We start from the raw sequence: 22,804 nt of genomic DNA on the forward strand, positions 1-22,804 counted from the left end.
CAAGTTGGTCTCCATCTGGCAGGGAGAAGGTCTCGAAGGGGCTAACTAGAAAGAAGGCTGGGAAGTTCCCAGTCACTCCAGTGCTTCAACAATGGAGGATGGTCCAGCTGGTAACACGAAAGAGCTCCCATTCCTGCTGGCTTCATGTGCCGGCAGCCCTATCTCCTTTCCCATCCTCACTGCTGCACCTCTGCTTTTACCCGTTTGTTCTGGATACCTGTTTGCCACTTTCGTCAGCCTTGGTCCTGCTCTTTCTATGCTTCTCCTGCTCTACACATTGATCAGTGGCGAAGAAGTGTAGGATATCCTATTTTCCCCGAAACTGCTATGATGGCTGACTTCTTTTTCTCCACAGTATTCTAGAGAGAGCCCTGCCACTAGTTCATTGCCTTGCTTCATTGCCTCTACCCTTTGTACAAGAGTTCCCCCTCGCTGCTCCCACAGCATCTCCCTGTCCAAAGACAGCCCGCATTTTGGCCCTCAAGCTGCAAGTGATCAGTCCTCTCAATAGCTTATTTAAATCAGAATAAAAGCAGCCTGACTCCCACCACTGCATAAGCACTTTAGGATCCCAGTTCCACCTGCTTCACAATATTCTGGGTTGGCTTCCCAATTCAAACCACTTAGGCCCTGTGTCCAGGAGCACCTTTCTGCGTCCTCAGATAGCTGCTACTCCTGCCATCTCACTCTTAAATGAAGGGCTGGGCTATTCTTCCTTGAGTGTTTGACATAAAAGCTATCGGAATTGTCCCATAAAAAGTAAATTTTCCTCCTGTGCTCTTCATTTATCTGGAGACAGCAAGCCAGCATTCACTCCAGACCTTGACTCTTGAATGGGAACTCATCTATTGCTCTGAGCATTCTGAATCAGACAGCTTGTCACCTCTTCCCTAAGGAACACGTAGAGGCCTGATTCAGTTCACGGTCCAGGCAGCCAAATGAATGACCCAGACTTTCCCCACCCCTCCTAATGGACTCTTTTGAGAAAATTGGTGATTGAGAGGTACAATCCTGATAAAAAGAGCTTTGTGAAAAAGAGCTCCCTGAAAATCTACGATGTCAATCAGATGAGACTACCAAGTTGTTTTCTGTCCTGAAAATTGATTTGTCCATGATTGACTGACTGGGGAGGGGGGAATACAGGTAAGAAAAGTCATTTTACCATGCTACTGCTGTTTAGTTCTGTGCGAACTGGAAAGCCAATATAGAAAGAACAAAATGAGCAGAGTTTAAGTCCTCTTACGTTACCAACAGAATTGTTTTACCAAATTCTAGCCAGTTATACTTGTGCAAACTCCGTTGTTGCACAGATATCGCTGAGGGCCTAACTTAGACTTCAGAACCTGGGTGTGATGTGCAAGCAGGAAAGAACCCAGCTTGAGGATGAGGTCTCAGACATAGGTAATTGCTCAAGGTTTGGAATGTGCTTAAGTGCTTGGCTGAATTGGGCTTAGTGCCCAGGTTGAAGTTTCAGGGGTGACCGAAGTAAAAAATGAAACTTTTTTTTTAAAGTTGCAAGCAGATCTGACATGTAATCTGAGTGAAAATTAAACTACAATTCCACAAAGTCACTTTTAATAGGTCCGTTTCAGGACAGCCCCATATTTTAAGAGCTCCATATGAACATTCAAGTGACATAAGCAGTACATTAATAGAATTACAGAATCCCCCACCCCCCCAGGAGTGACCCTAATAAATGAGAATACCCCAAAAGTATCAGGCACATCTGATAACAGTTTAAAAAGTCAATAAGTTTTCAATAAGTACAAAGTGTTTTTATTTTGGGGTTTTTTTGTTTTTTATAGTTGGTATGCTAATATGTACTGAGACGTGCTTTTAAAATATATTTTGATTACTCATGGTAAAACTAATCAATTTTATGCAATGTTAATGGCTAATAAATGTGCTTGGTATTACTTCCAGGCGATTTCACTTCTGTAGACAATTAATACATTACTAAAACAAGTGAACAGACCAAATTCTAACTAGGGATTCGTAAGAACTGTATGTATTGAGGAGAATAGCTCAAATCATGTATAGGACTAAAGGTTTGTCTGAAGAGAAATGTGCTTTTCATTCTATTTGTAAAACAAATAATGGTTATAGTAGCAACTGTAATTAAATTCAGAGTAGGTAACATCATAACATGCATATTCCCTTTTGACATTCATCCCATGCTTGTAATAATTTATATAATCACAACAGTGTAAAAATATTACAGAATATAACAGGGATTTTCTACACAGCATAACCTTTTTACTATGTAAGTTTGTCAAGTGAAGTGCAGAGGGCTGTTAGAAGAGTCCATATGAGCACAACTATTGCTCTCTTCAGCAAGGTAGCACTTCTGAATGTATTTTCCCCCAGATGCATTAGTTTTTTCATGGGTTTTGGAAGTGATTTTCTGTACAGCAGATGTTTTGCCTGTTTGAAATTGTGGTAAAATTGTTCACTGTACGTCATTTGACAAGCTTGCTGCCCCAGCTCTTTGGAAGTGCAGTATTCTGACAATTTCAGCAAATATACGACAAGTACTAGGCTCTAAATGGCACCTCATGAATTAAAAGTTTTATTTTTGTACAGATTAATTTTAAGACTGAAATACCGGAGAGATGTCTACTATTCTACTATTTACTTTTATTGATTTGTATTACCATAGTGTCTAGGAACCAAAGGTGTGGTCCAGGACCCTGCTGTGGAAGGTGCTGTACAAATACGAACAAAAATCCCTACCTCAAGGAGTTCACCATCTCAGGACTTGTCTACACTAAAAGGAAAAGTCAATCTAAGCTACGCAATTTGAGTTACGGCAATAGCGTAACTCAAATCGGCATAGTTAGATCTACTTACCGCGGGGTCCACACTATGTGATGTCGACGGGAGGTGTTTTCCCGTCAACTCTCCTTACTCTTCTCAATCAGGTGGAGTACAGGAGTCGACGGAAGAGTGATCAGTGGTTGATTTAGCAGATCTTCACTAGACCCGCTAAATCAACCACTGAGACAGTTGGGAGTACAAGTGAACAATGAGACAATATTGGCTAACATGATGGCATGTAGAGACCACAACCTAACCATCTAACTTTTAAGGTTTTTTTGTAGGCGGCATGGCAAAGGAGACTTTTAAGGAGGTAGCTTTGCAGATGATGATGGGGCGTGGATGGGACACAGCACAAAGGTGGCTATTTGAAAACTTAACAAGTGAGCAGTGGAGATATGCATCATGGGCCAAATGGAGATGAGCATTGACAGCTGGATAGTGTGTGACAAATGATAGGTAGAATAGGGATTGAGTGTGTAGGGCCTTAAAAGTGAATACAAACAGCCTATGTATAATGAAATAGAGAAGCGGGAGCAGAGGAGGAATTCAAGGGGAGGGGTGACATGGTTAAAATGATTGGTTAGGAAAATTACCATTGCAGCAGCATTCTGAATGGATAGGAGTAGGGCAAGATTGCAATGGTCAAGGTCAGAGAGATGGCTGTTTCAGTAATCAAGACACAAGATGATGAGTTTTATCTCTGTGAGTGGATGAGGCTAATATATATCCCAGTTAAGCAAGTGCTTGCTTTTTGAGTATGTGCTTATACTTTAAGCAATTTTTTTAAGTCTAGGATTTTCAAAGGAGCCTAAGGTATTTAGCACCCAAATACCATTGAAATGTACGAGACAGCTCTTTGCCTTTGAAAATCTGCCCTAAAGCACTCTTTCTGAAATGTGTCATCATTGGGGGAAGAAAGTTTAATTTCCCATGTATGGAGGTGAGAATGTAGACTCCTTCTGTGTCTAGAAACCTTTAATGCCGTACAGTTTGGGGAGAAGAAATACTATTCCATAACACTGAGATTTCAAAGCACTGCAATTCTGCCATTCATTTCATTAACAGATGCCCAACTGCCACCATTCTGTCTCCCTACTAGCCTGTCACACTGAAAAGAGAACACATCATAATCTGTCATCTTTACCTACTGCTGATACCGTTATCTAACACTGCAAGGGATGTATGTTCCTGTTATAACACAAACAGGATAAAAGGAACAAGGGGTCCCCTGTTACAACAAAGGTGTATATTCCAGTTGCCTCCTGCGATTAGATATGAGGGAAAATCATTTTTAACAAACTTGGGGTTTCACAATGAATAGTCATTAGAGTGATTAGACCGCTCAGACACTATGCATCTGTCAGGCCAATGCATGATGATGACTACCTGCTAAAAGGAAGTATGGTCCCAAAAGAAACCTTTGTTGAACATCAAGATGATCTTTTTTGTACTTGTAAGATGAATCTATTTAACCTCTCATGATGAGGTTTCGCTTCAAGCTGACATTTCAAAAAGACCTGTTCATTTTTAATCCACTTGTAAGTTACAGTATTAACAGGTCTTTAAGATATGATGATTAACTTGTGAGTTGTGTATACATATATTTTGCACCACAAGGGACATATTGATACAGTGCAAAGATATGACAATCATCATCAACTTCTAAAGGAAAATAGGTATTGGAATATGTTCAGTTAGCTTGGCAAGTCAAACACTAAATTGTCGGAATTTCATACTGAATAAAGTCAGTTAGCTACAAATGTTTGACCAACACATCTTTCCGTTCAAGATCAAAACTTCACTGTTACAGCTAAGTTCTGTGCATTTGCTTATTTCTGATACCTTGGCACTTTTCTTGCTCCCTCCCATCTTTTATTTTAACTGCTAGCTAAGATTGTGTAACATAAGTAGTTTGAAAAAGTGTTGTGTGCAGTTTTACAAGTTTAGCAGTATCTAAATGATAGGGATGATGAGAGACCTAGGTTATAGTCCTAATAGTAAACTTGAATAGTCATAGATTTAATTAATATATATTTTATGATGATGCAGTCTGCAGTGTGCCCCTTCATGCTATGGCTCTGCAGCTAACCTGTCTCAGTTTCCCTCCTGGGTTTCCAATAATTCAGCTTTCAGCATGGCTCAGTTGCTGAGGTGACCTGGCCCTCTAGCTAAGTCGCAGAAGTCCACCACTTCTGAGGTAATTAGAGCCATATCAAAAATGCTCATGTCCCATCCTGGACCCAGGCTGGGCACACAACCATCTTTGGCCCTTTCCTTCCTGGACTCAGATTCCATGCCCTTGAGCTCTGGTTAGTCCCTTCTTCCTCTACTTAATAGCAAGGGTTCCAGCCTCTAAGGAGGTGATAGCGTAGGGAGACCAACATCCACTCTCTCTACCATGAGTTCTCAGTCCTGGGAACCCTAAACAATGGATCTGTATTCCCAGCTGTATTGTTAAACTGTCCTGCTTCTCCTTCCCAGAGTCCCTTCCTATACCTTTTGCCCTGCTTCCTAGGAGGGAACTCCTTCACCTTTGGGGCAGGTTGATGACAATTCTCCTTCCTGGAACTCTGCTTCACTTCTGCAGGATTTTCCCAGTCCCCATCTTCCCTGTATAACAGAGTACCCACAATCCTCCTTCTTGGGTCTCTGTTTAATCCTCACCAGCTTCTCTTGGGACAGGGTTCCACAGCTCTCCTTCCAGGAACTGTGCTGTAGTCCTCACCAATTTCTCTAGCTCACTCACCTCAAGGTTTAGGTTCTGATCCACAGAGCCTCCCATCATGTCTTTAAAAAAAAAAAAAATAGATGCCTCTCAGTGAGCTACACACAGTCCGAATGTTATAGTTAACTGACTTACAACAACTTGTCCCATTCCCAGCTTTACTGCTTATCATCCTGTGGAACATTTGTCCTTAGAGGGCAATGAATTGGAACAGAGGTGGCTGGCCCTGGGCCCCTCTGCCCTTAAAAGAGGCAGACCACTCTGTTACACTGACTATTAATTTTCCTAGTTACACTTTTCTAATATTGTATGTAATATACCAACAAATGTTGTGCTGAAAATTCTGCCCTCTAAAATTCACTGATGTAGGATCCCAGGGGAGTCAAACTGAACAAATGCATTTGCACTTTTTTCAAATAATGTCATGGAAACGAATATTGGGGAAAAAAATCATGGTGGGTGTTGAGACTAATTCTTAAGCAGACAGTTTGAGGAGGAAGAAGCGGTGAGAAGCAGGAAACCACACTTGAGAATAATGAACTGATAGAGACCATCTCCAGTTGTTAAATCAACCTACTTTATAAGTACTATCAGTCCATTTGGCCTGTGACTTCAAAGGTCATTTAGCCCAAGATAGATACTGGTTTTAAGTTATCAACAAGAAGCACCGTCACCTTTTACTCTATTCCTATCACCAGGAGATAAATTTGGGGGTATGAGAATCTACAGTTTGCAGCACAAAGAGTTTTAAAGAAAGGAGGAATGGATGGGGAACAGAGCACAGCTCCCATTTCTCTGCAAAGAAGAGGAGCTCCTCCTCTTGTCCTGGTGGGGATAAACTCCCTCACAGCTCCCCATTCCCTTTGGCTGGTGTGGTGAGAGCTTTCTATCCTGTTTCAATCTACTTGAACCACTGTCAGCATGCATCACTCCTGCGAGTATTTTATCTACTCCCAGGCTATAAAATATTAAAATTACAGACTCTCTTACAGGGAGTTGTGAGGATTATTTGTGAAAGATGATGTTTTCACAACAATCAGAGATGGTGGCCTTGATCCAGCACAGTACTTAAGCATGTACCTAACTTTAAGTAGGAGGGTAGTCCCTTAGACTTAAATGAAACTACTTAAATTTAGGCATGTACCTAAATGCTTTTCTGAGTCAGGGCCTTGCAGGATTGAACCTTGTATGTGCAGCTTTTCTATTTGTTTTGCTTTATAATAGGTATATTTATATATATATATATATTTATCTTAGGAGATAGGACTGGAGGGGAACTCTTGGGTCATCAAATCTGGTCTCTGGCTATCCTAGGCAATCATGTTGTATAATTGTGTTCTTAAACTTATCAAGCTCCATGTTAAAACTTACAAGGTTGTTTGCCCCACTGTAGCTAATGGGAGGCTATTCTGGAACATCACTCCTCTAATGGTGCAGAATGCGAGGAAAACCATGTATTCCAGATTTTGTCACCTATTGCAAAGGATCACGTAGCACACCGAAAGGGTGGAAGGCTGAGAGGTGTGCCATAAGCATCAACAAATTGGAGCTATTCGCTGCTGCCGTAGGGACTGGGGAAGTAGATTTCAAAGATGAATACTCTTTGCAGAGACTATTCTAGCTCTCTGTGCATTTGTCTATTTGTGCAACCCTGAAGGTGGAGAGTGCTTACCGATTTTGTCCTATTGATTTCATTGGGACATCTCACAATGTGCGATGGCTGCACAATCAAGTTTGAAAAAGGATATGTGGGAGCCGGCTGTGACTCTCTGCCCCCGTTCACGCTGATCTGAAGAAATGCCTGGGTATGCTGAAGAGAGCAGGCTACACCATCCTCTGGGTGTGCTACCCCTGAGCAGGATGGGCTTGCGCTTCACCATTCACTGCTCAGGCCAGAGGCTTCCTGCTTTTCCGTGTTAAAAAGCAAACTTGAAGATGTAGTTAAATAAACAAAACAATGCATGCTCTGGAGTCATTTTAAATAGTGGTCTCATTTGCTTGAAAAAGGAAAAATGTAGTTGTGATCAATATTTTAATCTCTTTCACTATTGATGGGCATGATAGTGATATAAATCATAGACTGAATGGCACTGTCATTGCACAATAAGCCCTGCGTGCTGTTTAACTCCAGTTATGCGTGTCAAACTTAGTCAGTTTTATTGTTTTCTGTCAAATTCGTTTCAATAAACACACATCTTTCCAGTAAGTCATATTCACTCATTTGCCATTCTATTGATGATGAAATAGTTCCCATAAATGTTTTATAACTTTATATTGAACCGAACTACTCAGACTCTGGGCAATGAAGTGCTCGTGAAATATGATCTATCCTCTGTATTCTAGGAAAATGAGTGTAACCCATAGCTATTTTGAGGCTCAAGTTGAATTTAAAAGGCATTATCTGTAAAATGTGATTGTACTATGACAAGGTGAATGACTGCCCTGTCAGCCCCATATGGTCTGGCTATTTCACAGATGCTTTGTCTCTGCTCTGAATCAGAGATTCAAAATGACAGACATTATACAGTGATCAGAACATTCTCTTGGGACAGAGGGGGACAAACAGTGTTAGGCAGATTCTCTATTTTGTCAGTCTGTAATCATGCATATAGATATCCCTCACTCAACATCCGAGGGTTCTACATCCGGCATTCTGTCACACTCTTTTCTCCCTGGTTCTTACTGGGTGGCTGTAGTTCATTTCTAGCTGCCCTTTGCTCAAGGTACCAGATCCCCAACTTTTGGTCCTAGAGCTGAGATCTTTCCTCCTGAAGAGCCAATTGATTTTTCCCATTTTCTTCCCATTAAAGAGAGAAATCAGTCAGTGGTCTTGTCTGCTGTAACCTATTACATGAAACTTCTTTCTGTTTTGTTGACTCGAGCAATTTTTAATGGGAGCAGCAAACTTCATGTGTAGCTGCCCCTTTAAAAAAAAATCCAGGCTCCTGAGAGCTTTCCCAGCTGTAGGCTCTCTTGATGTGCCCTGATTTTATTCCTTTTGCTTATAGGGCCAAAATCTTTCTCCCTCATGCTCCTTTAGCTGCTGCTAAACCATACTATGTACCACTTCTCAGGCTGTTCTTTCTCCTAGTTGGTTTCCTCGGGACTCTTTCCTACAGGCTAGACTGGGAGGCACATTACTTCAGCCAATGTCGCTGAAAAAGTCCGCTGTAGAATCCCAAGTTTGGAAACCCCAATGAAGCCATTCATTTGGGGCTCCTGTACAGTTATACTTAGATCATTAAGAAAAAGTTCTATACAGTATTCTATGTATCCATTGCATTATTTTACTGTACTAGTTTGGCTCTGAATGCTGTATAAAATACTAAACAAAATTAACTTGTACGTTTCCCTTGTGTGTGTTGGTTCATTTTAGCTATACATATCAAAGTGAAGAAAAAAATCCTCATATCTTTTATCCTCTTCCTCCCGCCATCTTTTCAGACTTCCTCCCTCCAGTCTATTTTGTTTGTTCATTACTGTTCCCTCCAGTTTCTTCTCTCCTTATTCTTTTCCACTTTTTTTTCTTTACTAGTTTGTTGTTTGCTTCTTCCTTACTTTGTTGTCTTATAGTTGTTTCTCCTTTCATATCTTCAGTCCCCATCTATGACAATTGCAGATAAGTCGGGGGTTGTCACCCCTGCCCTGCAACCTTGGGGTGGCCTAACAATGCCGTGTTGTTGCAGCTTCCAACTTGGGTCACTCATAATCAGCAGCAGGTCACACCCTCAGTGTCTGTGGATAGCCCCAGTCCTGGTCCAGCAGCTCTAACCCCAGCAGCCTGACAGCAACACCCCAGCCACACCTTACTTTCAGCTGCCTTGGTTACTACTTACACTCCCAGTCCTGAATTTCCCCCCAGAAATGTGCTCTTCACTGTGCATCCCTCTCCTGGACAGTTCAGATATTGGAGGTCTTTGCCCCTTCAAGGGAACAACATACAGCAGTTTGCTTCTTTAGTTGGAGTTACCAAACTTTTCACTACATTGGGTTAGTTTTGATTAAAGAATAAAACCAGAGTAACTACACAGATTTTAAGTGAGCATGGCATTAAAGTCAGAAATGGTTACAGGAGAAATAAAGATAAACCTTAACAAACTAAACTTTGTTCAAGGTAAACTTACTCCACGTTCCAAGCAACATTGCGGACCAAACTTCAGCTCAGGATCTCTCAAAGTCCAAAGGCTGGTTCCTTTGTATTTTTGTGTGTGTGTGTGTGTGTGTGTACACGTATGTAGAGCATGCTTGTTGCACCCTTTTCATAGTTCTGTCACTCTTTGAAATGCATTTTCCTTGAAGTTATGAGCTCGTTGCAGAACTTGCTGGCTAAGGTTCTTGGGCCTCTATTATACAGGAAGTCAGATTAGATTATCATAATGGTTCTTCTGGATTTAAAATCTATGAATCTCTAGTAGCCAAGGTAACTCAACAACTTCCCTACACACCTCCTTTTGCTAGTTTGCTTATAGTGTCAGGGTTTCAGCCTGTGTTGCTGAGGTTGGGCAGGGTTCAGTAGGTTTGCTGTGGGATTCCAGTCAAGCCTACTACGCTCCGTCCGTTTATTCTGTGTGTATGAGTTGTGGCTGGGCTTTGCATGCTCCCAGCCGGTCCTGGCAGTTCAAGGAGCTCTGTAAGGAGCAGCACACTCAGTCTTACTCAGGACATGGAGGCAGCTGTGCTGTGACATATCATTCCCTGTGTCATGCTTGTGTTGCAGAGAGCAGCACCACCCCTGTGGCAGATTTTTTTTGTGTGGGGGGGGGAGGGGAGAAGGGCAGTGATAAGGCACACAGTTGACTGCAGTATGGTATTTATCATGACATCTAATGCTTTTATTCATAGACTGGAAGAACTCCAGTAAGAACAGTACCTGGATGGGGTATTCAAAATTAGGGTGATCAACTATCCTGAATTAATAAGGAGTTGCTAAGGAGCATTTGATGAGATGAAGAGTATGAATTCAAGTAATAGCTATGCGAAGGACCATATACTGTGATACAAATGCCTGTTGTAAATAGCGTGAGTAAAACATTGAGGTTATGCCCAATTAAAAACAAGCTTTGTCCTGATATTTCCTTAAAATATGTGGTCACCCAGCTCAGAATTCAAGATGATAAATCAATCAATGAAGTTCACAATTGTAGTATTCTATTGCTATGCTCAGCTAATGAATTTATCACGGGTACAATGGAATTACAATTTACATTAAGTACCCAAACCAATATTTTTCAACAATTTGAGTACCAATGTAAACATGCTCAATAGGGCCTCTGACATTTGTTAGTTAAAGGGGGTAATATTCCCATTTTATATATGTAGGAAATTGTTTTGAATGGATCCAACTTAAAGTGGAAATCTAGCTATCATAGCTTCAAAAATATTTTACAAAAGCTGATTCATATTGATGCTGAAATATTTGCTTTCCGGTTGTAGTGATCAGTGGAAATTTGATTGTAGGATTAAATAATAAATTCTTTTTCATTTTTCTTTGATTTCAAAAGTAGGAAAGAACTCTCTTGGTGACAGTCTCTTGGCTACAGGTAAAGAATATTACAAGTTGTGGGAATTCTAGTCAGAACAAATTGTAACCTGATTCACCTGCCTTGGCATTAAGGTGCCTAGCAGAACACACATTGCCCTCATGACGACCTGTTTTTTGTGTATGTACGCTTACGTGATTCAGTGTTCAAACCGGGAGGGGGGAACCAAATATGCTTCAAATTTTGCATCTTTCCATCTGGTTGCAGTGAGATAACTAAATATAAGATTCCATTTTAAGCAAGGATTTCATTTGGCTGTGTTCCTCTTTTCCTGGTTACTGGCCCTGATTCAGCAAATTACTTAATGTATATTCTGAAGTGCTTTTGTGAATTGGGCCATAATGAGCAAAGTAAGGGTTGCCCACATTAATCCTACAGTAGCTCTCTCTCTCTTTTTTTTTTTTAAGCTTCCGTTGTTTGTGGAACCCTTTTAAGAATTTGGAACCATGAGGGAGTAGTTTTATTCTCAAGATTTCACTATATTTGGCATATCTGAACAATGCATTTGTGCCATGCTTTAAAGCACGCTCATATTGCTCTAACACTGTAGGTCATTGATATTCCCTTTGTGACCATTCCTGCAAGCACTTGCCACAGGTCACAGTGCCTGCTATCATCCTTAGTCCTATTATATTCAGCAGCACTAGCTGCGATAGTAAGTACTGTAGTTGGTATCTGAAGGACCAGTTGGTTAATGGCTCTAGAACTCCATAAAGCTCTTGGAGACATTTTTGGGGCATTCTTAATCTTAATGGAGCTATGAAAATTTAGACGAGCTGAGAATCTTCTGTCATGAGTTTAATTGGCCTGCTCTCAAGAAAAATGAGCAGTTTGTTAATCAGCTGAGCCTGCGATATGAGTGGCAATACAGGGAGCACTGTAAAAATGGACAGGATCTCCCTGAAAGTGTGTGGGGGGGGGGGGGGAGGGGGAGGAAATCCTTCCAGGAGCTACAAAGGAGGGGTGGAAAGAAGAAAGTGTTAATCTGGTATCAGATGACGTACCTGCGTTGTGCTGTGTAATTTTGCTGTTGGTGTCGTCAGTAATAAGGATGGACATACAGGCTTGCTTAACGTTAAACTCTTAGGGTTCAAAACAAAGTGGCATTCATGAGCTTTTCTGCGTTCATGTTGCATATAGACTTGGAGAAATTAGTTCATTGCCTTGCGAGTAAGTCATCATATGCAATTTAGTTCAAAATAAGAGTTTATCTCCCATACGAAAATCAACTGATTCTCCTTCATGGGCTAATGATTTTTCCGATAACTGTTCTCATGAGATGTCAAGTAGGCTGTGGTGTGCATTGCCGCTGTGCAGAAGGCAGGGAAGATAGGCAAGAGCCCTTTTACTCCATAATATAGGGAAGATCTTTCAAGGCACCATCCCATCCTAAATTCAAGTGGAAAAATCAGTTGAAGACTGTGTCTGTAACGTAGGGCTCTTGTGAGCTCTGAACTTCTTGTTGTCCAAAGCGAGTTCATTCCATGAGTTATAGTATGAAGGAACCCCATTCAAGGTCATGCCCCCATTAGGGATCACAAACCTTGTGAGAGATTTGAATCCCTCATTGACATTCTAAATTTGTTAATCCAAACTCAAAATCGTGAATTGGCAAATTAAAGGCACTTTTAATCTGACTTCACATATCCACTTGAAGTGTATGTGTCCCTTTTTAAACATTGCAGCTTAACGGTGGGTAGCTTTATGATATTTTTTGTCATTCAAGCTCTTTCTCTCTAAAAATAGAACTTGTATAAATTCACAATCTATTGCAGAGATGGGACTAAAACTATTTCTCCCCCCCCCCCTTTTTGGAAACATGAGGACCACAAGGGTCAGAATTCGATGTAACTGGTTACTCAGGGAGTTACTGATGGCACCTCTGAAGACTGACTCTCTGAGGCTGAAGTTAAAAGGCAGAGAAACCCCTTGACATACTTCACATACATGATGCATTAAAGTGGTCACAGTAACTTAGAACACGGGGTTTATCTAAACCTTTCTAACCTCCAAACACTTGGCCAGCGGAGAGTCAGGTACACTTTATGCGGTTCTCCAGTACATATTGCAATGACCATAGACATTTTTTTTGCTGAATAGAACCCAAGCTTTTGAACAAGCCTGTGGAAAATCAAAGCTATTGTTTCCAGCAGCTGCACAAAGGATGAAGCCACTATCTTAAACAACAACAAAAGACACTTTTTAAACAGTTTTGAAAGCCTGCCGTGAATAAAATAACAAGAACAAGTTAATAAACGGATTTAACAGAGGGCTGCTCAAAAAGAAAAAGGGGGCTGTTGGTAGAACACCTTTTTTTGAGGTGGGGAGGAAGAAGAGAGACTAATGACTTAATGAAAAAGCAACCATTTTGGCCATGCTGAAAGAAGCTGATGGGGAGAGAGAGGGCATCCAAGACTCTCAGAAAGCAGTACAGGATGATGTGAACAATTATGAAAACGGTGGATTTTCATCTTAACAAAAAATTCAAATACACCCCTATTTCTTTCTGTGAAAGTCTTCTATGCTCAGACTGTTGTTCTCTAGTAATTAAAGTTAAAAATATTCTGCTCATTTTAATGGAGCCAGCCATCTTGCATCTATCTTGAGCTAATGACATCTGATTTTAAAGGGCAAAGTTGATACTGATGGCATTTCTAAATGTCCCAGCTGTTCACCATCAGTAGTTGATCACAAATTCTTCTCACATCTGTTACCATAGAGATCTTTGATAGGTATATCTTTAGCATTTGAGGGGTTAACAACAGTCAATGCACCTCAAGGAGCAACCTATCATTCTTGTGCAGTTCTTGAATTAGCAGTGACCTTGACAGCCGCCATACCCTGCCTGTTTGTGATGTTAAGATGCCAAAAAGGATTTCACTTTAACTTACAGTTGAGCTGCTTAATTCAAAAACAAACTACCTCTTCCCCCATGCTCTTCTCTCTCCTCCCCAAAAATGTGAACCATAAGCCACATCTGAAATAGGCAAAAAGGCCATGAGCTTCCAATTACTTACATGTGTGCTTAACTTTACTACTGTAAGAAGGGACTGCTCATGGTAGTAAAGGTACGCATGTGAGTAAGTGTTGGCATGATCAGGGCCAAAATTAGTATAATAATTTGCAACCAAGTTTAAGAGGATTAATATGTGCTCTTGAATTTTTCAGCACTATGTGGTTTAGCATTTGTACTCCTTTTTCTTTTGCTGTAGGTTCTGTCTAGTTACTGCTGCATGTAATTGTTGTGGGGTTTGAGTTTTTGAATACTTGTCAAGACAAGTATATAGTGTCTGACAATCCCTTTGTTTTTTCTTTAAATAAATAAAGGTGAATTAATGAGACCTTTGCCTATCTTTTAGGTAACGGAGAGACCCAAATGCTGAATCTGACTTTCGATGAATATGGATATATATGACGATAGGTGGAGAATTTAGAGGTCTCTTTATCAGTGAGTGGATTGCACTGATGAATAAATGTCAGAAATGATATTGCGGATACATTATCTTCTATGTGACTGTCATAAATATAAAGGGAAGGGTAAACACCTTTAAATCCCTCCTGACGAGAGGAAAAACCCTTTCACCTGTAAAGGGTTAAGAAGCTAAGATAACCTTGCTGGCACCTGACCAAAATGACCAATGAAGAGATTAAGATACTTTCAAAGCTGGAGCCTGGGTGAGGGGAGGGTGGACAAAGGGTTCTCTCTGTCTGTGTGATGCTTTTGCCAGGACCAGAGCAGGAATGCAGGGCAGAACTCCTGTAAAAAGAGTTAGTAAGCAATCTAGTTAGATATGTGTTAGATTTATGTTTTGTTTACATGGCTGATAAAATAAGTTGTGCTGAATAGAATGTATATTCCTATTTTTGTGTCTTTTTATAACTTAAGGTTTTGCCGAAAGGGATTCTCTATGTTTTGAATCTGATTACCCTGTAAGGTATTTACCATCCTGATTTTACAGAGGTGATTCTTTTACTTTTTCTTTAATTAAAATTCTTCTTTTAAGGACCTGATTGCTTTTTCCTTGTTCTTAAGATCCAAGTGTTTGGGTCTGTGTTCACCTATGTGAATTGGTAAGGATTTTTATCAAGCCTTCCACAGGAAAGGGGGTGTAGTGCTTGGGGGGATATTTTTGGGGGGGAGACGTTTCCAAGTGGGCACTTTCCCGTTCTTTGTGTAACACTTTGGTGGTGGCAGCGTTTAACCTAAGCTGGTAAGAATAAGCTTAAGGGGTCTTTCATGCAGGTCCCCACATCTGTACCCTAGAGTTCAGAGTGGGGAAGGAACCTTGACAGTGACTTAGAAATCTGTGAGAGAGAGAACATAATGAAATAGTATATAAAGAGTATAACGTTGCTAATCCATTGAAGAGCACAAAGTGCCTTTTGGGCTAACTGTAAAAGTCAAATAGGATCTTGTTAGAGTGTGTATGGTAACACCCATTGTTTCATGTTCTCTGTGTATATAAATCTCCCCGCTGTATTTTCCACTGCATGCATCTGATGAAGTGAGCTCTTGCTCACAAAAGCTTATGCTCAAATACATTTGTTGGTCTCCAAGGTGCCACAAGTATTCCTTTCCTTTTTATGGAACTTGAAGCATCTTAGTATCCCCATTGAAATCTTGGGGCCTACTCAAATGCTTAATGTTTATACACACATGAAAGTGCTTTGCTGAATCATGGGTTAAATGATTGGTAGTAGTGTGGACCTACTTCTCCAGTGGTAAAATTTCCGTATGCAGACTAGAAATCTGCAGCTGCAAGACACACTGTTAGGTTTTATATGGATTTCTGACATCCTCAAGTTCTAGTGTTGGGATTAAGAGGCAGAATTGTACTGCAAAGACAACGAATTCTGTTGCAGTATAGCACACACCTGTTCAAGTTTTCACTGTGATTTCTTCAGAAGACAATGATTTGCTTGCTTTTTATTGTGTAAATTATAGGCATTTAAAACTATCACGACAACATAAGTAAACTAATAGCAAAACTTGATCAGACAAAAGCAGGGAAAGTTATGTAAGGGTGCACTTAATTTGGCAATTGTGAGAGTTCCTCTAAGGCTGTTGTATTATATAATCAATTTCTTTTTTATACTGAAAGGTCTAGTATATATTTGGTTTCAAGAAATATATATCCTTACTCAAGTGTTTTAAGGTCTTATCTCTATAATCTCTATAATATAACATAACTGTGATGCCTGCCTTGTCCATTTTAATTATAATATGGTTTGCCATGAGCAACAGTAGCTCTTGCTAAACTATAAATTGCTGCTCAGTTGAATTTTGGTTACATGGTGTAAGGTTTTCATCCCAGACAATTTACCAATAGTCTTGGTAGCTTAAGGGTTTTAACACAAGGGTTGCAAATGGTATGTGTAAATTTACAACAGGAGAGTCTATCACCCGTATTCAAATACAAGAGAGAGGGGTGCTGCATTCGTATTATAAATTACTATTGGATATGAGCAAAACAGCTCGATTGCTCAGTAGCTGAATCTCATTTATGAAATATTGCAGAATACGAATTAACACTCCTTTTCAAATAGAAACATTTCCAAATAAGCTTTTCAATGATCCTGGGTTGAGTCGTAGTCTGTTTATGAAGGCATTTTTCCCCTGAACAGATGAGCTAATTTAAGGCTGGAGAATAAAAATTGCTTCAAAGAGTCTTCCCAATTCTCCCTACAAATAGTTGGTACTTACCTCCTGCATGGGAAAATGAGGGACTCTGAACATTCAACATCTCAAAATACTAAATTATTTTTGGAAATCTTCAAGAACTAGAAAACTATTGTTGAACTTCGGTATTTTAGAGCAAACTGTGGCAGGTGAGTTTGGATTTGGTGGTGGATCATCTATGCACTATTGTATTGCATTCCAGTAGTAAAATAATACAGTAGGGCCAGATTCCAATATCCTTAGTCAGGCAGAGGAGCACCTTACTCTGAGTAGTCTCACTGATTTTAGTGGAGTACGGTACTATTCAGCTTGAATAAGACTTACAAAATCTGGCCCTTAAGTCTTTTCCATTCTCCATTCACAAACATGATAAATACTTTTGTCACCTGGATAAATAGTGGCACAAATAGAAAGGTTATAACCTAAAATGACTCCAGGTATCTCTGGGGCCTGACGTCTGGGACGTATTGCATTTCTATGAAGGTCTGTTTGTTTGTTGGCATTTTAAGGTGCTCATCACTACGGTACCTCAGTGGGGTTCACAAATACTAATGAAATAAATCTCAGAGCAACCCTATGACATTGGCTTATAGATAAGGAAACTTAAGCAGAGAGAGGTGGTGACTTGCCTACGGTCACATAGGGAGTACGTGAACAAAATGCAGATTATCTTCTTTTCAGTCAGATGCTTTAAACACAGGATCATCCTTCCTCCCTTGGTGGTTAATTACACATTCTGATTTTTTTTTAACATTTATATTACCTGTAGGTTAACTTCTACAGCAGCATGGATAAAGTCTAGTAATCTTAGGAATGTAGGGCTGGGAGTGACCTTGAGAGGTGATCAACTCCAGGCCCCTGCACTGAGACAGGACCAAGTAAACCTAGCAGACCATCCCTGACAAGTGTTGTCTCCAGCCTGTTGTTCAAAACCTCCAGTGATAGACATTCACAACCTTGGAAGCCTAATCCAGATCTTAAACTTTTTGACTATTGGGGTAGGCTTCCTAATACCTAACCTAAATCTCTCTTGCTGCAGATTGAGTCCATTGCTACTTGTCCTACCTTGAGTGTACGTGGAGTATAATTGATCGCCTTCTTCTTTATAACAGACTTTAACATATTCGAAGACAAGTTACCCAGTTCTGCCTCAGTTTTCTTTTCTCCAGACTAAACATGTCAATTTTTTTTTTTAAATCTTTCCTGATGGGTCAAGTTTTCTAGGTTATTCATATTCATTATGTTAAGTATCTGGCACCAGATTCCTTTTTTAGTTCAGATGGAAGAAAAATAGGCATTAATCGCCGCAGCCTCCTAGATGTTACTGTTGTTAGCTCTCCTTCCCCTCTAATTAGAGGGCCCTATGCTTCCCTTTGTCTTGCTCTTTCTCCTAATATATATAAAAAACACTTGTTGCCTTGTATGCCCCGTGCTAGATGTAAATTATTTTGTGCCTTAGACTTTCTGATTTTGTCCCTACATGTTTGTGCTATTCTTTTGTTGTACTCCTTAGCAATTCATCTATGTTCCCCCTTTTTGCAGGATTCCTTTTTTGATTTTTGACATTAAAGAGCTCCTGGTGGAGACATGTTGACCCGTTACAATTCTTCTTATCTTTTCCTTTGCATCAGGATAGTTTTTCTGTTATGCCTTTTATATTGTCTCTTTGAGTTCTCCTGAACACACCTTTTTCCTCACATGGGACCAAACCTACCAGTTGTCTGAGTTTGTTAGTCTGCTTTTAAAAAAAAAAAACAATTTTAAGTCCACTGTCCTTATTCTGCTGTGCTCACTCCTTCCTTTCCTTAAAGTCATTAAATGTACCATTTTATGGTCACAAACTGCCTTCCGTAGGGTGACCAGATGGTCCGATTTTATAGGGACAGTTCCGATTTTTGGGTCACTTTCTTATATAGGCTCCTTTTACCCCCCAACCCTTGTCCCGATTTGTCACACTTGCTATCTGGTCACTCTAGCCTTCCGCCTTCAGATTTGCAACCAATGCCTTCCTGTTGGTCAGAATCAAGTCTAAAATGGCTGCCCCCCCTTGCTTTCTTCCTCCACTTTCTGAAACAAAAGGCTGTCCCCAGTACATTACAAGAACTTATTGGAAACTTTGTTTTGCTGTATTACTTTTTCAGCAGATGTCTGGGTAGATGTCCGGCATTACTACTAGTTTTTGTGTTTTGGATATTTGTTTGTCTTGGAAATGACTCATCCACCATCTCTTCCTGATTTGGTGGTCTACAGTAGACCCCGCACTACGACATCACCCTTTTATCGTTACCCGGAGACTTTCAACTGGGCTGCCTCTCATCTTTTTCTGGATCTCAGAACAAGTGTAACACCTTCCTCCCCTTTTCCCTGGTTGTAATTCCTAACAAGCGGTATCCTGCTTTACCAATATTTTCAGTCATGAGATTATCCCATCATGTTTCTTTGATGCCATTTTAACTTACATACTAATACTTTCAGTTCTTCCTCTTGATTCCCCATACTCCTTGCATTTGTATAGAGACATCTGAGATGTTGAGCTGATGTCCCTCTTGTTGCTTCAGTTACCCTTTTGTAATTTTTCATGACCCTTCAACATCTAGTTCTCTGGTAAGATTGCCTTTTTTGATGTCTATTTGTGGCCTTTTCTGATCTGCCCCCTTCTGAACCTAATTTAAATCCCTCATTGCTCTGTTGTCAAGACAATTCACGAAGAAGCTCTTCTCCCTCTTGGTCAGGTGGATCCCAACTCTTTCCAGAACCACATACCATGATTGAGGAAATTGAAGCCCTCCCATGAGACCATCTGCTTAGTCTTGCATTCATCACCAGAATTTCATCGAAGCAGAATGGATTTTGACATCACTTGAAAAAAATAAAAAAAAAACACGTCTTTGTCAGTAGAAAATTTGGGCTAATATTTTCTAAGGTGAATAATTGAAGTTAGATCTTTCAAGTCCGTATTTGGGCTCCTAAATAAGTGATCTGTTTGTTTTAAAGTAGCAGCTCCCATTAACTTCATACTTGGATGTGTTTGTCCCAGTCATACTGTTAATTTTGGATTTTAGGCACTGAACAGGATTCCTGGTAACTTCTTCACTGACATACGCTCCAAAACATGAATTGGGAGCTGGTTGCCTACGTCCAGATATTTTTGTCCTTTTTAAGGAATAACATCTTTCAGAAACTTGATTAATGGGTGGAATAGGTTAAAATAACTATAAGGTTGAGGTGTGGGATTTGTACACATGACAAAAGTATCGTCCTATAACTGGAAAAGTGTGGTTGCAGAGGAGTTACAGAAAACAAAGAGGGAACATTTTGACTGATTCAAGGTGCAGCTCTGGAGTTTGGCCACAGATTTGAGTCCTATTATTTGATTTCCAATAATATTGAAGAGAAATGGGAAATGTGGATGTATGGGAAACTCAGGGTTACTTCCTGAACAAACTCATCCACACAATTAAGATTTTTAACAAGTAAAGGATGATTAATTTGTCAGAGAAGTCTAGATACTTTCCTATCAGCTAACAGGATCCCTTGTGGGCAGTCAATTCTTGATTTTTATGTGGTATTAAATCAGTTCTAACTTACATAGGCCGTGCAGACCATATTGTGCCCATTTTGGAGAACGACAAATCAATGTCAAGTCACCAAGATCTTGTATTTCTTTCCAGTTTTTTGACATCCATGGTGTGGAACTGAGGGCAGAATCAAGTCCCAAATGAAGCAATAATATAGAAGAGGCACGACAGGGTCATGCAGTCCTGTTATTTAAAATCAACTTTCCCTTCCCTGGAAGTTGGCATTTTTAATTGCCTTGGATAACATATAATTAATTTCAAGCCCTAGCTTGCTGGGTTTTTTTTAAATAGCCCTTCAATGTATTAACAACTTACATTTTCCCTGTGGTTTCTTCTAGAACAGCTTCTACCTTTCCACTCCTGTCACCAGGCTCACAATTTTGTTTGTCGGAAGAATAGATTATCTTGCCCTTTTACTGAAGTACTAATAATCTATCTAGTATAAAAATCTCTGAAGAGGAAGAGGGTATTTTTTAACAAGTGAGAACGTTTCTTCCTGTTTGTTTTAATCACCTGTGTCTTTCAGGTTAGAGTTCATTCAATTTATAATTTGATAAACTTTGTTCCCTTTACTAAGTGTGTTTTATCTTCTGGCAACGAGAGCCCTATTTTCATTTATTACACAATTCCTGTTTAACACTATTTTAAAAAGAAAAAAAAAAGTTATTTTTCCCTCTGTTGTTTAAAAAGCATGTCACATTAAAAACTACTTTCTCAGTGCCCCTGATTTGCATTTCTAAGAGTTGGCAAGCATGCCTGCTCATACATTTGAAATTTTAAAACAAATTATAGTTTTCTTCTTAAGATGCTTCTCTTCAAATCTCACTTCTGATTCTTCAAAGTTTTCCAGACAGCCTGCTATAACTGTGTGGATAGTTTTTGTCACTTTTAAAGGGAGCTGCTATTTCTGTAGAAGTTCCAGTTACTAATTAATATTTTCATTAGAATAGGTGAGTCATGGATAATTTGCATTGGGATTTATTATCTGGGTAAACCTGACCTGTTAAACTGTTCAGATGTATTACTGTCAGAATTTCCCATAATTTCAGGAATAGTACACCGTGCACCATATCAACACTGCTGTTGTAGTAAATTCTTTACTTAAGACCATCATTGCACTTTTCATGACAAAATTATTAGCCATGATAAATTATTTTACGCTAGACACGGTCATGTCCATCTTTTTAATACCTTCCTTATTCATTATAAGTGCCTTTAGCCGTACAGACTAATGAAAGGTCCCTCATATCAAGTCCGATTACTACTCTAATGTTTTCCAGGCATGCTTGGTGATGAGCTTGGCATATGAAACAATTTCCTACAGTAATAAAACTAATTAAAGTAGGTAGTCATCCCCACGTCACTCTTTAATGAATTATAATGAGCTCATTAATCTAGCCACTCTCACTCACCAAGTCCATTGGCTGGACCTTTTCTCGGTTCTGTCAAAGTAGACCTCTTGGGCTGAAAAATGGACAATTATCTCAGAGTCAAAGGGTTTCTTCTCTTTTTTTGGGCCAAAAATAGAAGACATTGAGAGGCCATCTGTAAATTAAATATTTTCCTTGAAAATTAGGCAGGGTTAAGAAGAAACGTTCTTTTACTGAGATGAAGGGAGGGTCATATAAGAAAGTATATAGGTAGGATATCGTGTCAGGGTAAAAAGATGTATCTGTTAATTAATGAAATGCTATTGCACAGAATAATTAAAAAAAATATAAGTCACCAATAATATTCTCATAATTGGAGCTGAGTGAAACTTGGTTAATGAGGGACAAACCCAGATGAGTTTTGGCTGAGTTTCATGTGACGTTTTTGTGTTCATTCACACACAGATTGTATGCTCTCAGATTCCACTGTGTTAATTAGTGCTGTATAAATTCAGAGACACATGGCTAGATTGACAAGCAGAAAGAGAAGAGGGTTCACAAGAATCTCTTAAGTGCAACTGTCTAGTTTTCTGTTGTTCGAGTACCCTAACTATGATAAGCTTGTTCGGTGTTGTCATTTGTACCAAAAATATTACTATTATTTCATATCCACTAATTACTTCCCCTCTTGTATAATTAAAGAAAGATGATTACACTGCCCCAAGTCTCATACAGACAATTGGATACCGTTAGCTGAAGTCCTAGAGATATAATTGCAATGCTGTCTGAAGACTGAGACTGGGTCAAAGTAATTTCTGGTTTATCTACACTGATTTGAGGTACTTTCAAATAGTTCAATTAGGTCTAACAAAAGGCCTATTTCCAAAATAACCCCTGACCCTGCTCCCCAGCTGGAGCAAGCAATAGAAATTGTATGGCGGGCCATAAATGCTCACAATATTGGGGTTGGGGTGTACGATGGGGTGCAGGCTCTGGAGTGGGGCTGGGAGTTTGGGGTGCTTTGGCCTGGGATTGAGAGGTTCAGAGTGTGTGAGGGGGATCAGGACTGGGGCGGGGGTTGGGGCACGGGG

The 22,804-nt window shown here is 39.9% G+C and overlaps 1 protein-coding gene across 2 annotated transcripts in view; it reads left to right on the forward strand.

Moving 5' to 3' along the window:
* CCSER1 (coiled-coil serine rich protein 1) overlaps window positions 1–22,804 on the forward strand; it is a 709,611-nt gene that overhangs the window by 587,267 nt on the left and 99,540 nt on the right. The gene's annotated exons all lie outside the window — the stretch shown is intronic.

This window comes from Eretmochelys imbricata, chromosome 4 (assembly GCF_965152235.1).
Source record: "Eretmochelys imbricata isolate rEreImb1 chromosome 4, rEreImb1.hap1, whole genome shotgun sequence".
Taxonomy (NCBI): Eukaryota; Metazoa; Chordata; order Testudines; family Cheloniidae; genus Eretmochelys; species Eretmochelys imbricata.